The sequence below is a fragment of the Papaver somniferum genome, chromosome 10 (genome assembly GCF_003573695.1).
Source record: "Papaver somniferum cultivar HN1 chromosome 10, ASM357369v1, whole genome shotgun sequence".
In the NCBI taxonomy this organism is placed as follows: Eukaryota; Viridiplantae; Streptophyta; class Magnoliopsida; order Ranunculales; family Papaveraceae; genus Papaver; species Papaver somniferum.
This window is the reverse complement of record NC_039367.1, coordinates 143,982,352-144,000,003: the sequence shown is the minus strand read 5'-3', so window position 1 is coordinate 144,000,003 and position 17,652 is coordinate 143,982,352. Positions and strand designations below refer to the sequence as shown.

Here is a 17,652-nt window from a genome sequence, read left to right as displayed (position 1 = left end):
AAAATCATGTCACTAACTGAATAACCACATATTAAAGGAAATAAAGCGACGTACCAGCGGGAGTGTGTCATTTTGGCTTGCGTATAAGTAAACCCCGGCAGTCAGCTCAAAAGTAATCCATTTCGAGATTCTTTACCTAAGTCTTGTGGATCTACAGCCGACAAGATATTATCATTCCGAGAAAAAAACTACCGTACTTAATTCCTCATCGTTGCCATCATCATCATATGCATCTCTATAATTTTTGGGAGGTGTCACAAAAACAATAGACTTTTTCTTATTTAGTTGGTCTTTGACATAAAATACCTGCCTAGCGTGTGATGCTAAAATAAAAGGATCATTTTTGTGTCCCAACATATTAATCTCAACAATCTTGTAGCCAAGACTATATCTTTTGACCCCGCGTTTATTGTCAACCTAATTGCACTTGAACAAATGAACATTTCTTTCAATGTAATCTAACTCCCATATCTCTACCAAGACACCATAATAAGACGATTTACCATATGTTACGCCATCATCTCTAGATATGTGCATGTCATTTGCCGCAACGCTAACCCCACTATTCTGGTGAATTTTACCGTCACGAGATTTTGTGCGGAATAGATATCCATTGATGCGATATACAGTGTATTTCGTTACTTCGTAGTGAGGGACATGTGATATCCATCTTAAGTTCTCTGAGATACTTTGTCTGTCGACTTCCATCTCTTTCTCAACCTGAAATTCATTATTAGGATGAACCTTGAATATAAAGCAATATAACACATCAAATATGACACCTTTTCTACAATCTATTACCTCATTTCTTAACCAATCGCCAAACGTGTTAAAGTGCTCTTTCTCCTGCCATGCTCGCTTTTTAGTAAAATATATAGTTTGCAAATAGATCTTGTGTCGGCTGGTATGTACAATAACCAATGTTATTATAGTTTGAACTCTTGGAAAAAAAAGGAACATAAACAAATTAATACTTACTCTATGTAGGGCTCAATTTCAGGCGTGTTCTCCATTACATAGAAACGTGCTTGTCTCAACTGGTCACTGGTAACTTTACAAGGATCTCCAGCTGATAGCGATTCTCCATCCGTAACAGTTTCAGAATCCTGACCATCGTGAGATGTATTATGCCTATCCAATGGAATACCAAATATCCTGATGCTTCTATGGTACTCACAATAGATCTCAATCGTCTATTCTGCAACATTCTCTTCGGCAATGCATCCACAAGGTTGATTCTTGTTCCGCACATGCCCCTTAATAACCTTCATACACCTCTCGAAAGTATACATCCATCGAAAGAAAACCGGACCACATAATTTCACTTCCCTGGTGAGATGTACAGTTAAATGAATCATGATGTCGAAAAAGGATGGAAGAAAATACTTCTCTAGTGAGCATAACGTCACACATATATCCTCTTGCAATTTATCTAGCTCTTCCATGTTGATTTCTTTGGCAGATATTGATTTGAAGAAGAAACAAAACCTGATAATAACATATCTCACAGGTGTAGGCATAATTGATCGAATTGCGACGGGCAAAAATTGTTGCATAAGCATATGATAATCATGAGATTTAAGTCCGATCAGCTTACGCTCTTTTTTGTTCACAAGGGTGGAAAAATTCGAACAATACCCTTCTGGAACTCTTAACTCCGATAGTGTCTCCAAGAATATGTCCTTTTCTTACGTGGTTAATATATAACATGTTGCGGGAAGTATCGTTCCTTTTTCATCTGTCTTAGTTTGCAACTCTGTTTTTAACCCTAAAAGCACCAAATCCAATATGGCGTTTAATCCATATTTTGTATTCCCGTTGTGCAACAATGTTCCAACAAGACTTTATCCCACATTCTTTTCGACGTGCATGAAGTCAATACAATGTTGGACATCATTATAATGCCGATATCTAAGTAGTCGCTGCCATATATTGTACTTGCTCCAGTAAGTGGCTTCCCTTCCTTCCTCTTCCTCACCTGACTTGTCGAGTTCCTTCGAAATTTTTCTGGTGCGCTTAATCTTTGTTTTTTTTTTTGATGCGCTTCATCTTTCAGCTTTTCCAGGTGTAGCATGCACGTCTTCCTCTTGAGTATTCTTACCCTTATTTCCCCATGAGTTCTTTATGCGCTTTACCTCCTCATATATTTCTTCCCCGGTCATTGGTATTGGAGAAGTCTCCCACTCTTGTTCTCCGCAAAATGCCTTCTTCTGTCTTCTGAATGGATGATCATACGGTAAAAATCTTCTATAACCTACATAAACATTCTTGTTTGAGTCATCAAGTCTAATACTATGAGTTTTTTCCGACACACTACACAACCATGATATCCAGCGTAGCGACAACCACATAGTGTACCAAGAGCGGGATAATCGTTTATCGTCCACAAAACAACTGCACGTAGAGTAAATACTTCTTGGGCATATGCATCCCATGTTCTCTTTCCCTTCTCAAATAAGAACTGAAAATCCTTAACAAGAGATTCTAGAAGGACATCAATGTTGTTTCCAGGCGCACCGTCTACAAGTAACGACAACATGATGAACTTTCTCTTCATACACAGCCCTGGTGGAAGGTTGTAAATCACAACCGAAACTGGCCATACACTGTGATGTTTGGTGCCTTTGTTTACATCCACTCCATCAGCCGAAACAGCCAACTGCAGATTTCTGTGATCACCTTTAATTTCTGGGAAATTATTATCTATCTCTCTCCAAGCATGTGAGTCTGCTGGATGACGTAAAACACCTTCTTTTTTTTAGTGGTATGATGCCATATCAATTTTCTGATGTGGGCTTCGACTGAAACAACCGCTGAAATCTTGGGATGATGTCGAAGTACCACAATACCTTTGCTGGAACATTCTCATACACTTTACCGTCCATGTCAACTTTCCATCTGGATGATTTACAAGTAGGACACACTTTTTCATCCTTGTACTCGTTCCTATAAAGAATGCAGTTGTTGATACATTTATGTATCTTTGTGTAGCCTGAACCCATTGATTTCAATATTTTCTTGGCCTGATATGTACTTCTCACCATTAAATTACCTTCTTTCGGAAGCATGTCTTTTAACAAGGGTAATAGTTCATTAAAAAACATGTCAGATGCACCGTGCTTACTCTTCAACTTGAACAGCTGCACAATGGCAGACAACTTTGTGAGGTTGGGGCATCCTTCGTATAAGGGCTTTTCAGCATCTTCAAGTAACTTTTTAAACTTTATAGGATCATTTGCGAACTCTTCTGCAGCCTGCATCATATTTGTAGTGTATGGAGCATCAGTGGGAATTCCCATTCCAAAATCTTCGTCTGGAGCATCAATGGGAGTTCCCATTCCAAAATCTTCAAATTCAGCGTGCATATCATTGCCTACTACTAGTTGCCTCATCCTCTTCCCCATGCTTAGTCCAAGTAGTATACGTTTGATCGATTCCATTTAAGAATAAATGATGTTCAACATCGCCAGCTGAGCATGCAAAGTGATTTAAACAATCAATACATGGACACAACATAAGAAACTCATCATATGTTTCACCCTCCTCCATGAGATGGTTGACAACATATCGCAGAAACGCCGCGACTCCGTCTATATGACGTTTTTTCATTCTATCAGTACTCATCCAGGATTTATCCATTCTGAAATGCAAAGAGAACCAACAGATCAATTACATCAACTGCACTTCAATTTCTTTATGTTTAAAAAAATCTCAAAGCATAAACGTAAGTTTTGAGATGCAGCCTTTATAGGTCTACCAACAATTACGTTTTCTCTTAATGCAAAGTAATACATCATACAACTGAATGTAGTCCATGATACTTGAGGAAAGGATCACACGCTATACGTACCCATGGCGAGCTTGTTTCTAGGAATTCAAATTGAATGGTAACGGTATTTGACCCTAAGTTTCTGAGCTGTCAGACTAACTTAGCAATATCAGATTATAAGAAGTATGTCCCAAAGCAGTCAGTTCTATAATTTATATAGTTGGGAACTTGTATAAGGCTGGGAACTCATAATTCGAGATGCCACATGATAATATGAACATATTCTAATTCGAGATGCCACCTGAAGTTCTAATAGTCTCCATGAAGAAAAAAAATATAAATGAAAAAGGATATATGAAAATATGAAAACAACAGATAGAAAAAAGAAGCGATAGTGCTATACAGATAAGAGAAGCTGCAAAGGATAACTCTGAACTATCTAAAGTCTAAAGTTCAGATATACTATATGTTTTAACAACCAAAACTGAAGCTAGCTATCACACAAAGCAATATAAGAAGAAGATAAGCAATGATTCCATACATGAAGTCAGCGAACATGTATCCGCTAGGAGAAGAAAAACTACTACTAAGCTATCATTCTACAAAGCAAGCTATAACCAAAGAAGATTAAGAAAAAGCCATGGAGAAACTAGGACGAAATATCATCGCCATGACGACAAGTCAAAAATGAAGTCACTGCGAGCAAGAGAAGCCAAGGATAAACAGATTTGGGGGAAGATCAAGAAATCAAAGATCATTACAAATTAAGGGGGAGTGTTAGAATATCCTAATTTTTAATGTTCTCCTTAGTAATCACTATGCTCATACATCTACACACTAGTTCTACCAATATTATCTGAGAGTCAAATTACATACAAATATCAACAGTGAGCATAAGACTAAGACAAACAATGTCTACCAGTGTGTGCACATATTACATTTAAGGGTACCTGTTATTTCCTCTTGACCCCTTCTTGATATAGCTTCTCACAGATTTGTAGGCAACATCATGTTCTCAACTTTGATTCATTCATAAGTAGCATAAGCTCTGCCAAAGATTGTATACAACCGTTTTGAGAACCAACTCAACCAGGTACCTGAGAATGTTAAAGCACAATTGAGTTAATCTGTCGTTTCCAATGGAGAAAGGTATGTCAATAGACATAAACAAGAACAACTACAATGACGAACTAGAATGGCTAAAACAAACAAAAGTAGGAGATTTGATATCTGTCATCATCTTCAAACAAGAAGAGGAGATTAGTAGAAGTATCATACACAACAACATTAGCTCACACCATGAATGAAGCTATGTTTGATCGACATAAATCAGTTAATTTTTTATTTGTGTGTTTATGTTTATGGTCACTGGAGGATCGTGATTAATCAAGAATCAACCAAGAATACAAAGTTTTTTTTTTAATCTAAATCTAAACTCACAGTATGCAGAGAAATTGATTGAAATCCAATACAAAGTTTTTCTTTTTTTTGTTTTGATCAGACAACTGGGGTTAAAAGGGACCCAAAATCGAATACAAAGTTGTAAATCAAAAACTAAGCAGAAATTTACCCTTTTCCCCAATTGTGGTTGAATATAATTGAGTTTCGACAATTTTCTCTACTTTTCTTTCCTGAATAAGTCCCTGCAGATAGAATATACAATAGTAAACAAACATTGAAGATTCAAATATTGTTGAATTTAAAAATTAATAAAGACTCTTACACAGTCGATAATGAAGATTCGCAATGGTGATTCATGAAAGAAGAGAGAAATCTGTGATTCAAGAAAGAAGAGAGAAATCTAGACCGAGAGATGGAAACTTTCTGCGTATAATTGAAGGGGTTTTAGGTTAGGGGTGTTAGGTTAAGTTTGGTGTATTTCCTCCATTGATAGCGAAGATCTGTATCGTATGTTTCTGGTTTGGTGTTTGGAAAAAAAATGGTATACTGGTGCCATAAGTGCACGTGTATCAGCCAGGTGCATTTTTTTTAAAGCAATCTAGGTGCATTTGAGAAGGGAGAATTTAATTAGTATTAAAAAAAAGAAAAAAAGAAAAAGAAAAGAATAAAATAAATTATAAATTATATTAATTAAGAAAATCAATTCAAATCTTATTCTTAATTTTTCAATGTTAAGCTCAAGATTCTGGCTGAATTACGAGCACAATTGAATTGAATTAGATGATACATGGTCATTAAGAGTACGGTCCAGTGATCTTCTTGCAAAATTGTGGATATTTTGATTGAACTAGAAGGAAATACATACATAGTAAGCATAATCACCCATAATGACAATGATCAAGTGATTTTTGAGTGTAATGTTTCATCATGATAAAACTTGATCGATCTTTAATTAGAAAATATTTATATTATTTTTGATTTATTACAATTGTAAGGTCAATTTTTACTCATGTAACTAAATTTTGACGCAAATCTCCTCAATTGAAAAAGATGAAGTTACTTTACTCGAACTCGTTCCAACTCGATCGCTTGAATACGAAAGGATGAAGTTCCAATTTCTTCAGTTTTCCTCAAATTCATTCCAACTCGATCAAAATTTCAACTGATAAGTGTCGAGTCTTGATTGTGTAACTATATTTTTACCCAAACCGCATGAATCTGAAAGGATGATGTTCCAGTTTCTTTAGTTATCCTCGAATTCTTTCCAACTCGATCAAAATTTGTGTTGAAATGTCGAGTCTTGATTATGCAACTAAATTTTTACCAAAACCGTGTGAGTTCGAAAGGATGAAGTTCCAGTTTCTTCAGTTTTCCTCGAATTCTTTCCAACTCGATCAAAATTTCATTTTAAGTGTCGAGTCTTGATTATGTAACTAAGTTTTGACGCGAATCATCTCAATACGAAAGGATGAAGGTCTAGTTTCTTAAATTTTCCTCGAATTCGTTCCAACTCGATCAGAATTTCAATTGAAGTGTCGAGTCTTGATTGTGTAACTATATTTTTGCCCGAACTGCGTGAATTCGAAATGATGAAGTTTTAGTTTCTTCAGTTTTCCTCGAATTCTTTCCAACTCGATCAAAATTTCAATTCAAGTGTCGAGTTTTGGTTATGTAACTAAGTTTTGACGCAAATCGTCTCAATACGAAAGGATGAAGGTCTAGTTTCTTTAGCTTTCCTCGAATTCTTTCCAACTCGATCAAAATTTGTGTTGAATTGTCGAGTCTTCATTATGCAACTAAATTTTTACTCAAACCGCGTGAATTCGCAAGGATGAAGTTCCAGTTTCTTAATTTTCCTCAAATTCTTTCCAACTCGATCAAAATTTCAATTCAAGTGTCGAGTCTTGATTATGTAACTAAGTTTTGACGCAAATCGTCTCAATACGAAAGGATGAATGTCTAGTTTCTTCAATTTTCCTAGAATTATTTCCAACTCGAACAAAATTTGTGTTGAAATGTCGATTCTTGATTATGCAACTAAATTTTTACCCAAACCGCGTGAATTCGCAAGGATGAAGTTCCTGTTTCTTCAGTTTTCCTCGAGTTCTTTCCAACTCGATTAAAATTTCAGTTCAAGTGTCGAGTCTTGATTATGTAACTAAATTTTGATGCAAATCCTCTCAATATGAAAGGATGAAGTTCTAGTTTCTTCAATTTTCCTCGAATTCGTTCCAACTCGATCAACATTTCAACTAAAATGTCGAGTCTTGATTGTTTAACTATATTTTTACCCAAACCGCGTGAATTCGAAAGGATGAAGTTCCAGTTTCTTCAGTTTTCCTCGAATTCTTTCCAACTCGATCAAAATTTCCGCTGAAAGTGTCGAGTCTTGATTATGCAACTAAATTCTTACCCAAAACGCATGAATTCAAAAGGATTGAATTGTCGAGTCTTGACTACCGACAACATCTTGCTGCAATTCCACTTTAACATTTATTGTCATATAACATAATTTAGTGCGAAACTGGACTACTACCCCATTGACTACAGTATTGCTCATGTAACCAAAAACCGACTTGATTATGAGCGAGACCAGGAATTATCCCACCGACTACAAAGTATTATATATAACTCTATTTTATAGTTTTGATTAAATTTGTGTGGCAATATTATTTTATTATGAACAATTTTACCAAAAACATCTTTACATTTTTTTTTGTTGGTGTCGGTCAACCCTGTCAAATCCGTTTAAAAATAGTAAAAGATAACTTTGGAGTGGAAAGAGCTATAGTTTATATGCCAGATTGCCAGGTTGCATTCGAGATTTTGTGAGTCTCAGTAGCGGTGTAGTTTATTTTTCTCGATTTGAACCTTAACAATTTCATTTGGCGGGATGAAATCAAAAGAAAATCCTTTTGGGCGGGGATTATTCCCGCTTGCTGTGAATCTGTCCGCCTATATAAAGAGCCCTAAAATGATAAAGAAATTGCATCGAATTTCATCTTCATCTTATTTACGTATGTTTTCTTCTGGATTTATCATCAAATAGAAAGGGAACCCTTAGCTTGATATTTTTTTCAAACCCTAATTGGTTTTAATTTCTGTTGACAGGGAACTTATCTGAATTGGATTGTGGTTTTCTTAAAGATATAATTCTCAAACTTGATTTTACTGAATTACAATTTTCTAAATACATTCTCGGTGTTTTTTATATCTTGGGTAAAATATTTACAGGTTATGAATATTTTCTTTTGATACTGTGGGTTTTACTCTTCATGGTTTTGTTGTGGCTGGTTAATTCCCTAATGACCTAGAGATGTGCTCATTATTTTGAATTCCCTGTGTATTTTTTTTTGTATCACTTGGTATTTTAATTATCAGTCCTAATGTGTAAATTTCCATTGAGATGTGCTCATTATTTTATCTCTTAGTATCAGGTGCAATTATCGCAGCTGAAGCCGAAGAAAGGGAAGCCGAATAACACGTTTGGATTGAGTGAGCACTTCCATGTGGATAAGCTGAGTATGAAATGTTTTTCTTAGTTTATGTTTCTCGTATTGCTGTTATGTATGTATATTATCTTATATGGAAGTCAGAATTAGGTAAAACTTAATGTATATGATCTTGTACAAAGTTAGTAGCTGGACATCTAGGCAAAACATTATGCTCACTGCAAAAACTTTTCCCTGTCATATAGGTTCTCTTCTCATATACGATCTTTATTTGTCATGCGATTTTTTGGCGATCTTCCCTATAAAAATATAGTACACAAATCTTGTGCAAATTCTCAAAAATCCTCCACAATCTGATGCAGGTGTTTAGATTAGACCAGTTGATGGACCTGGGATATGGACTTTAGATGGATATAGGTTAGAGTCGTTAGACCAAATGTCAGTGAACATATTAGGCAGATGTAGTGCAAAATATGTATGCACATATTTGTTTTCCACCTGTAATAGCTTATGTAAGCGATATTTCTTTAGCAGCACAATACTTATGCAGAAAATAACTAGCATGCATCATAAAAGGTTTATCTTAGTTTATGTTTCTCGTATTCCTGTTATGTAGGTATACTATGTTGTATGAAAGTCAGAATTAGGGAAAACATAATTTATAGGATCTTTTACAAAGTTATTAGTATCATGTAACATATCTGGACACCTAGGTATTATATTTGAGTTCTATGTTTGGATCACTCGTAAATCATCTTAATTATGTTCATGTATATGCAGTTTCTGATATGTCTACACACAAGAACTTGAGTTGCGAGCCAGAGTATGATGATGATGAGTATGCTGACAATGAGACTACAGTCTTGGAGGCTCGAGCCTTGCAGAATGGAGAAGAGTCAGAGGATGAAGGCGAAGATAGTGATGATGGTAGCTCCAGTTCTGATGGCAGTAGCTCCAGTTCTGATGATGAATCTTCTGAAAGTTCCGAACATCTTGGTAATGTAGACCTGTTATACTAGCATGATTTTTATTTTGGACTTAAATAGAATGAATGAGTTTGCTCTTACACCAGGTTTACTCATATTGTGGGTTTTTAATCTATAAAAAGACACAGGGGACCCAAAGAGTAAAGCAGAGTCTAAAGAGAAGACTGTTCGAGGTTTAACTAGGCTCAAGAAGCTAAAGAAAAATTGGAATGGCCAGAAACGTGTGATAGAATTTGATAAATTGGGTCATTTTAAGGGGAAGTACAAATCCGAAATTGCTAGTTACATGGGTGTAATAGTACGTCGGGACGTAGGTCTCAGGCACTTGAATTAGAAGAAAGTAAAGACAGAGTTGAGGGATAAGTTATGGGACGAACTAGTGGTATGTGTATACTATTTTCTATGTATACTAATTTTTGCTGAGTTACCGCCATTAACATTCAATTCATATTTTGGCAGCGATTTTATGAAATTGAGAAGACTAGGAGAAATCGAATTATGAAATACTTCGGTGAACATTTGCGCAATTTTAAAAGAAAACTGTATGTAAAGTTTATAGTGCCCAATTTGGGTAAACCTGCTAAACTTACGATTGTTCCTGAACAATATCGTTTGTTGCTGACCCAAGAACAATGGGACAACTTCGTAGACTGGAGGTTGTCTGCTGAATGCAAGGTTGTATATTACACGTTTTAGTATCATTATCAACATTAATTTCATTAATTAGTCTAAATTTTTTATGAATGAAATTCTTTTGATCTATGTGTTCATAAATTGTCCACTAGGGGAGTTGAGGCGCGTGAGCACCACAAATATGACCATAGGTTGGGAAGAGCAGGAGATGCGGGGCTGCTGGAAAAATTAGTAAGTCCAGTTTGTTATCATACGAAAATGTTCTGTTAGCTTGTATGCTTAATTAGAGGCTACATCTAATAATGATATGAAGAGTTTATCTAATATTTGGCTTATGTATTTAATAATTACTAGATTAAAGAAAAAGAGATTCATGAAGATGAAAATCCTTCACGGTATTTACTGTGGAGGAAGGCACATCAAAACAAAAATAGAGAATATGATGACGATGGTGTTAGGGAAAAGGCAGCACAGCTTGTAATGCGACTGAAACTACTTAGCTATTTGTTATGTGCTTTAGTGAATGTGCAAATTAAGTTTGTTTTAATTGATTAACACTTTTAATCCCCTAATTTTTTTGTGCAGGAGGAGTTTGATAAGCATCTGGAAGATGGAACTTTGACGAAAAAGCCAGGCACAGGTTCTGTCACACTTGTGTTTGGAAGAACATGGTGGGCGTGTGTAAGATGTACAGGAAAGGGAGTAACTCCAATAACATACTGGAAGCTGCAACGGAAAAGAGCATCCAAGGAGCACATTTAACTGAAGAAACAGCTAGATGATGAAAGACGTGTGAACCAAATGGAAAGAGATAGGAAGGATAAAGAAATGAAGGAACTGAAGGAAGCAATGAATGCACAAGTAAAAATGATGAACAACTTAATGTTTCAGTTCAATTCTCAAGGAGTATTGAAAAAGAAAAAACCCAACAGCAAAAAGGCGCGGGTAAGCATATTCCATATTGCTTATAGGTCTGGTTTGTTTTGATTTGTGCTGATTTCTATGTTGCTGGTTTATATCAGTATTTTTGACTAGGTATGTTTAAATTCATCTAAGTAATTTTTATTATGTATGTATTTCCTAAAAAAATTGAAGTATCTAATATTTCTTTACGCTGTCAACTGCACTCTACAGAAATCTCCTATTATAGAGAAGTCTCTTATGCCTGAGGCCCCTGCTAGAAGCAATTCTCCGATTGAAAGACATGAATCAAATTCAAATAGACAGTCCCCTAAATCTCAACGTGTATCTCAGTCGGCGGCATCGAAAGACAAATCTGAACTCCAAATAGTGTGTTTTTTTTGGCGGTAGTTAATAAATATATAGTGTTTTGAGAGTTAAATATCTTGATGTTAATATAGCATATCTGTCTGCAGACTGGCAAGTTCAAAAAAACGTCTCTTGTCTCTGAGCATCAGTCCCTTAACTTTCAGGAGGAATCTTAATCTAAAGACCAAACTGAGTTGTCAACGGTATGTCCTTTTTGCAGGTGTTTAAATCCTTAGCATTTTGAGAGTTGAATCTTTTGATGTCAATATATCATATATGTTTGCAGATTGGTAAATGCAAACTGGCTAGTGCGACACTGAGAAACATCATTGCATTGGGTAATATTCTTCCATCAACACCAAATCAGTTAGTACACGGAGATCCACTCAAGGATGATTGTGTTAAAGTGTCGGTTGATAAAGCGATATTTCCGAATCATTCTCTGCCAATCCAATCTAGTCATCTCAAAATAATAAGGGATGCTGAAAAATCTTTTGTAGCTTGGCCCAAAGAGTTTGTTATCTCTTGCTCTACTGTAAGTTCCTATTTCCTTATTTAGTCCATCTGTTATAACAAATGTGGAACCATGCACATGCTTGCTTGTGTAGCTTTGACATCATCTCTGAATATGCTTGACTCAACTGAATGTTATGTTCAGTAATGTATCCGTTAACACAAGAAAATATGAGATAACTATATTTTGTCCCCGTTGCACATTTTTCTTATGTTTGTTGAGGCAGTTAACAGAGAACATTTAAGCTATTACCTTATGCACCTTGATTAGTAGCATAGTTTGTTGCCTTATACATCCACTTGCTTACTGCAGAACCAGCCATTTTCAGACCCTGATGAACATGATGCCGACCCAAAGACTAAGAAGACAAAGAAGAAGAAGAAACCTTCGACGAAGAGTGGGGAACTGAAGTCTCAGAGATCTAGCAAGAGTGTCAAGACTGCAGCCTAATTACTAAGAGAAATAGTTGTGGACTGAAGAGTTCGGATGTTTAAGATTTAAATTTCCCTTTCAAATTTTGTTATCTTAAGGTTATTGCCCAACTGGTCAGATATTGAGATGTTTATCATATGATTAATAAAATTTATTTTTGGTTCAATTTTAATTGTGGTGTGATTAAATTTTGTGAATGGTTATTAAGATGAGTTTTGCTAAATGTGATAGAAAGAGGAGGCCAATAGGTCCCTAAAGACTCGGTATAGGTGGCCAATATTGCATTCATGTGGTTGAATATAAATCCATGGCCAAAGAATAAACCGAGCTATGAAAAATTTGATTTTCGAGTGGCTGATAGCTAATATCTGCCACGTTTAGTGTGTAACTTTATAAAGTTTAGCGTCATGGTTTATCAATATTCTGAGTGGATAAAAATTAATATTTGCCATATTGTAATTTTATAAAGTTTAGCGCCATGGTTTCTCAATATTCCGAGTGGCTAAAAACTAATATTTGCCATATTGAATTCATTTTGTGTGATTTTATAAAGTTTAGCGCCATGGTTTATCGTATCTCATGTGTCTTAAACGTGAACAACAACTACACTAAAAACATTATGTGTGATTTTATAAAGTTCAGCGCCATGGTTTATCATATTCCCCGTGTCCAAAACGTGAATAACAGCCACACTGAAAACATTTGGTGTGTCTTTGGAAAGTTTTTAGCCATGGTGCTGCAAATTCATAGTAGCCATAACTTATCAATTAGCCATGTAAAAATATTTTTCATGTGTTCGAAAATGTGGATTGCCATGGTAATATAGATTGAACGTGACTGCAGGTCATCTATTGGCCATGTTATTATTTTCCGTCTGTCCGAATTACAGAGATGGCCATGGTTAAGAAAAATTAATGTGATGCTAGGGTAATTGTAACTCATGAATTGGCCATGATAAAATGAATATTGCGTGTCTAATTGATGACAAAGTCCATGGCTAAAATAAAGTTCACGTGACTTAAATCAAACTGCGTGTTTATAAGGATCTTATGGCCACGGTGTTGGTAAAATTCTTGACTACATAAAAAATATGAGTATCATATAAACACGGTTATATAGGTTTTGGCCATGGTAAAATCATGTCTAATAGTCACACAAATTTTATGTATCCATAAAGGTATCCATTTGTCACGACACCTGATGCCACAGTTCTGGAGTGAAAAAAATCCATGACCAAAAGCCTATGGACACGATGATCAAATGTGGCCAATGCGACTTTTTGTACTAGTGTCCTTTAACCTTTGTTTTTCTTCTCTAAAATCAGGTTAACGACTTAAAAACTTCATTGGGATTGTGAAGCCAGAACGATACTACTTTTATCGTAGTTCTGTGATCTGATCTTGCATCTTCTATCGTACGAGTACAATCTATTGATTGACTTGAGATCGTGAGAGTTCTCCGATAGGAAAGATAAAGAAGTCACAAACATATTCGTCTCACTGTTTGTGATTCCTCGACAAACCGCTTGTGTAGTCAAGAAGGATTGTTGAGAGGTGATTGATTAATATAGGCAGTTCTTCGGGAATATAAGACCTGATTATCAATTGGTTCCTGTTCACCTTGATTTTATATCTTAAGACGGAACAAAACCTAGAGTTTTTCTATGGGAGACAGATTTATCCTTTGATATACTTTTCTGTATGAGTCAGATTTGTTTATTATCAAGTCTGCGATTTTGGGTTGCAGCAATTCTTAGTTGTGGGTGAGATCATCTAAGGGAATCAAGTGCGCAGTGTCCTGCTGAGATCATAGGTGTAGGAGTACAACTGTACCTTGAATTAGTGGGAGACTGATTGAGGTTCAACTATAGTCCAGTCCGAAGTTAGCTTGTAGTAGGATATAGTCTGTAGCTGCTTAATACAGTGTGTATTCAATATGGACTAGGTTCCGGGGTTTTTATGCATTTGCGTTTTCCTCGTTAACAAAACTTCTGGCGTCTGTGTTATTTCTTTTCCATATTATATTTTTTATATAATTGAAATTATATAGGTTGTGCGTTAAAGATCATCAATTGGAAATCCAACCTTTGGTTGTTGATTTATATTCATTGATCCTTGGACATTGGTCTTTGGTACCGTCCAAGTTATCTCTCTTTGATAAAGACTCGCAGATTTCCATTTGCTTGCGTAAAGATAAAATCGAGAGATTGAGATATAAACTCTTAGATATATCTTTTTATTGATTGAGTTTAACTGTCTAGTTGATTCTCATAAAAAGTATATTGGAGTTTGTCCATACAGATTACTAAGCGAAATATTGGGTGGTGTTGTTAAACCCCCGCTTTTTCAAATAGTATTTCAATAATTTTGTTCATAGCAAATTTATGGTAGAAAATAATATTTGGAAAATTTATATATAATATAACAGTAAAGTTAAAATATCTGATATTAGATTTACTTGAAATCAAATTTGAATTAGTTATATGGATCGACTACACCAAATTAATATATTATTAAATACTAGACTATAATTTTAGCGCGAAGAACTTAGACATACTAATTTGTTAGAATCAAATTCACCATAGTGAGTTTAGAGACAATCATATTATGAAATAGAAATTAGTCTTTTGAACTTAGAGCTATAAATTATAGATTCTAGTTGTAGAAAACCATATAGGCTTGTGTTTGATTTCTTATTGTTTCGAACTCATTTAAAATGAGTTGTTTATTTTCGCGTGTTTGTAAGTATGAGCAGTACTTGCATTTGGTTGAGAAGTAGTATTCTCCATAAGGTGGGGAGTGTTGAAAATTAGAAGGATATGGTTCGATTTTCGAGGACGAAAATGTAAAAGGTGGGGAAAATGTAAGGACCCTCAAGCTCGTCAACGTTGTTTGACTAGTCTGCGATGATCAAGAGACGATTAAGCCGCTAATTACTTGATTAATTAGAGAACGTTAATTATTAGAAATTAATCTAACAACGATATAGATATGAAATTAGTATCGCTAGATAGATCTCGAAAAGTTATGCGAGATGGACTACTCGAGCGTGTTATTCGGATATCAGACGAAGAACATTTCATCAGAACAATCGAAGGGAAAAACAGTGATTGTGCTGTCAAACCGCCTGGCTGCCCTTATATTTTTTCTAAGCGCCGTAATAATTACTCTTGGTCTTATCCCTTCACCCATCGAGCAGATAAGCTCATTCTCTTATCGTTTCTGATTCATTTTTCTTTTATTTCTCCTTCTGCTTTTGTCCATCGCCTCTGGCGATTTTGTGAGATGATTCTGAGGTCGAATAGAAGAGAAACTTAGGGTAAACCTTAGTAATTGATTACTGGTGGTGTTGCTGATGTTTTTGAGATCGGGAGAAGAAGGAGTGATGTTGTTGACTCAAATTAAGGTTCTGTTCTTGAGTTGGAAGAGAGATTAAGAGGAGTTTTGAGTTTATTTTGGATGAAGATCGAATGGGTTGGTGTTTAATTGAAGTTCTGAAGCTGTTCTTATGAAGAATCAGAACCAGGTAATTTAGGATTTCAATTATTTTGATCTCCTTCTTGGGATTGTTGTTATTTGATTGAATTAGTATATGGGTTTGTGTTTGATTGAAGTATAAATGATTCTGTAGGGTTTGATTTCATTTTCTCAGTTAATTGAATTTGAAATTAGGGTTTAGAGGATTGAGCTGTTGATATAGAATTGAAGATGAAGTTGGTGTTTTGAGTAGAAGAGATATGAGGGTGATTATAGGTTAGGGTAATATTGAATCACAGGGGTCATGGAATTGTTGGTGATGGTGGTGGTTTAGTAAAGCATAGGATTTTTGGAATTAGTGTTGATACTAAATTGGTTGCTGGTGTTGAAGGAATTGATTGCACTGATTTATGGTTAAGATGAACTGAACGCAGGGAAGAAGTTCTTTTGGAGTATAACTGTTGGTGGTTGTGGAGTTTGAGATTGTGGTGCTGAAATAGTTAAGCCGGGGTATGGTGGTCTGGTGGTGGTATGAAATTGCAGTGAAGAACTGTGGAGATGAATCTGAATTTGATTGTAGGATTGTAGTAACAACACTGGTGTAAGTATAATCTGGTGATGTGATAGTTAGATGAATGCGTAGGATTGGTAGTTTTATAGAGTTGCAGTTGAAGCTATTGAATTGTCAGGAACTCAACTGATGTTGTTATGAAGAGAATGAAGTTAGAATGAAGTTTGTCTTGTTGTTGTGAAATTGAGAAGTTGTACCTGTAGGCTGTATTACAAGTAATGAAGAGGAGTTGGATAGTGAAATTGTAAATGATGCTGTTGAGATTTATAGAAGGTTGTAGTTCTGAGGGAGGTGGAGCTCTACTAGTGGTGTAAAACTGATATTGATAATGATTGGAGTCTGAGTTTGCTGTGACTGATGTGTAGAAGATTTGAATGAGTTAGGCTATGTTTCAACTGATATGGTGGTGTTGTAAGAATTTCTGAGTTTGTATCTCAGATAATGTGATGTGTGTTAGTTGGATGTTGGAGATGAACTTAGTGGTGGTGATTGCTTGGGAATGGAACTGCAAGTGATGATCCTGGACTATGAATGAATTACAGGTGAAAATGTCAGGTGGTCATATGAGTTGGTAGTAGTGTGGGTGTTGAGAGATTGGAGTGATTATGTAAGCAAGCTTGCAGTTAGAGTTAGTGTAAGATAGAACTAAGAAGTTGTTTCTACTAGATTTAATCTTATGAAATTTATGTTTATGGTTTTGATTGTTTGAGCTTTTGTATCTTGTTTTTAGACCATTAATCATCCCAGTCAGATTGTCTGTCTGACTCTGTCTTTAGCTGACTTAGGATATCTGACTGAGATTAATCAGTCTAACCCTGAGTTGACTCATTAACCAGTCTTGACCAGACTTGACTCGATGACCTAACTCGTTGACCTGACCTTGGATCAGTTGTCTTACTTGACCTTTGACTCTGGATTTGACCTTTGATTGAGGTTGACCTCAGTTGACCCAGTTGGACCAGGCCTTAGATTATTGGGTCGGTTTAGTGAACTTGGGCTTAGGCCTAACTTTCCTAGTTTGATACTTTGGACCCTTTATGGTCCGAACTAGCCTTTGGTTCCATCTACAAATTGGTAGATATTCATAAGACATATCTAATGGACTATAGAACCAATCTAATTGGATTAGTAAACCTTTGTATGTTAAAG

The 17,652-nt window shown here is 35.6% G+C and overlaps 1 long non-coding RNA gene across 1 annotated transcript; it reads left to right on the top strand.

Annotated features, from left to right (window-relative positions):
• Nucleotides 1-15,685: 15,685 nt before the first annotated feature.
• Nucleotides 15,686-17,212, top strand: LOC113315134. The gene is made up of 2 exons (XR_003342767.1): nucleotides 15,686-15,981; nucleotides 16,087-17,212. It is a non-coding gene; the product is annotated as an uncharacterized LOC113315134 (long non-coding RNA).
• Nucleotides 17,213-17,652: the final 440 nt, after the last annotated feature.